We start from the raw sequence: 1,516 nt of genomic DNA, 5'->3' as shown, positions 1-1,516 counted from the left end.
CTCTGTAGACAGGATAGCCTCAAATACAGAAATCCTCCTGCCTCTGCAGATCTTTGTACCTCTCTACCAACCAAGATTTATGGCCTTTCATCAACTTTCAAAACACAAACAAAACAAAAAAAATCCAAAAAAAATACAAGTAAACACACATAACTGTAAGACAAATAAGATAAATACCAAAACAAAATAAAATATTGAGAAAAACAAATATGGTGTGTATCTGCTTATAAGTGGATATAACTTGTTAAGCAAATGGCAATTGAGTTACAGTCTAGAGAACCAGAGAGGTTAGGTAAAAAGGTGAAATTCATGGATCTCTCTGGAAAGGGGTATGTGAGAGTATCTCCAGATGAAATGTGGGCTGGTAGGGTCAGGAGCAGGAGGTATCAGATGCAGGAGGAAGGGTGCAGAGAGACAGTACTAGGAGAGACAAGGAATTTGGTATATTTGTGAGAAGTTAGACAACTAGGGCAGTGGGAACTCCTGGACAGTAGAGGGGTTCAAAGATCTGGGAAGAGCTGAGGAAGAGAAAATATGATTAGAATGCATTGTATGATAAATGTTAGCCGAGCAGTTATGGCACACTTCTGTAATCCCAACACTTGGGAGACAGAGGCAGGAGGATCTCTCTAACGAGATCTTGGTGAGGAGCCCTAGTAACGGAAGACATGGAGTCTCAAATGGCTGTCTCTTGCAGTGGCAATACTTCTAGTGGTAGGACTGGGTTACATTCAGTTGAGTTGTTGGTGGAGGGGATCCATGGAGAACCCAAACAACCAAGGCTGCTGTGAGGACAGAGGGATGCCTTTCCTGAGGACAGCACCCACACAGCTCTCTTGTTTTAGTCTAACTATGTAAAAAGGTGTGTTTACTTGTGGTTCAGAATAATTATATAACTACACAATGATATGTTGCAATTGTTTATGCTGTTTTTGTTTAACTATGTAAAGATGTGTTTTTGTTTTATCTTGCCTGCCTAAGGCACCTGATTATTCTAATAACAAGCTGAATGGCCAACAACTAGGCAGAGGAGAGATATGCAGGTGTGGCAGGCAGAGAAAAGGGGAGCCAGCCAGCCAGCCAGCCAGGGTCAATCAGCTGTTACACAGTCAGACAAAATCAGACAGCTGTGATCCAGGCAAACAGCATGGAAATCAGAATAGTATGTAGATGAGGTAAATGAACCTCAGGGCAGCACATAGATTGACAGAGTGGATTAATTGAAGTTAAACAAGGACAGAAAAGAAAAGCTCGCTAAACAAGCCTAAGAAAGCTAAGGGTGAGTATTCACAATTAACAATTAGTCTCTCTATCGGTCTAAAAACATCAATTAAATGATTCCTAAAGGCACACTATAGATACTCATAGGCCGGTAACTTGCCCATTTGTCATCAGAGTCTTCCTCTGGCAGCAGATGGGAGTGGAAAATTGTGCAGATATTATACACAAAGAGAGTTGAAATTGGAGGTCTACAACAGGCCTTCTCCATGTGTTTAATGTCTCTAATTTTGGAGAG

This window comes from Microtus ochrogaster, unplaced genomic scaffold (assembly GCF_000317375.1).
Source record: "Microtus ochrogaster isolate Prairie Vole_2 unplaced genomic scaffold, MicOch1.0 UNK160, whole genome shotgun sequence".
NCBI classification, from domain to species: Eukaryota; Metazoa; Chordata; class Mammalia; order Rodentia; family Cricetidae; genus Microtus; species Microtus ochrogaster.
Note: the sequence above shows the minus strand (reverse complement) of the source record.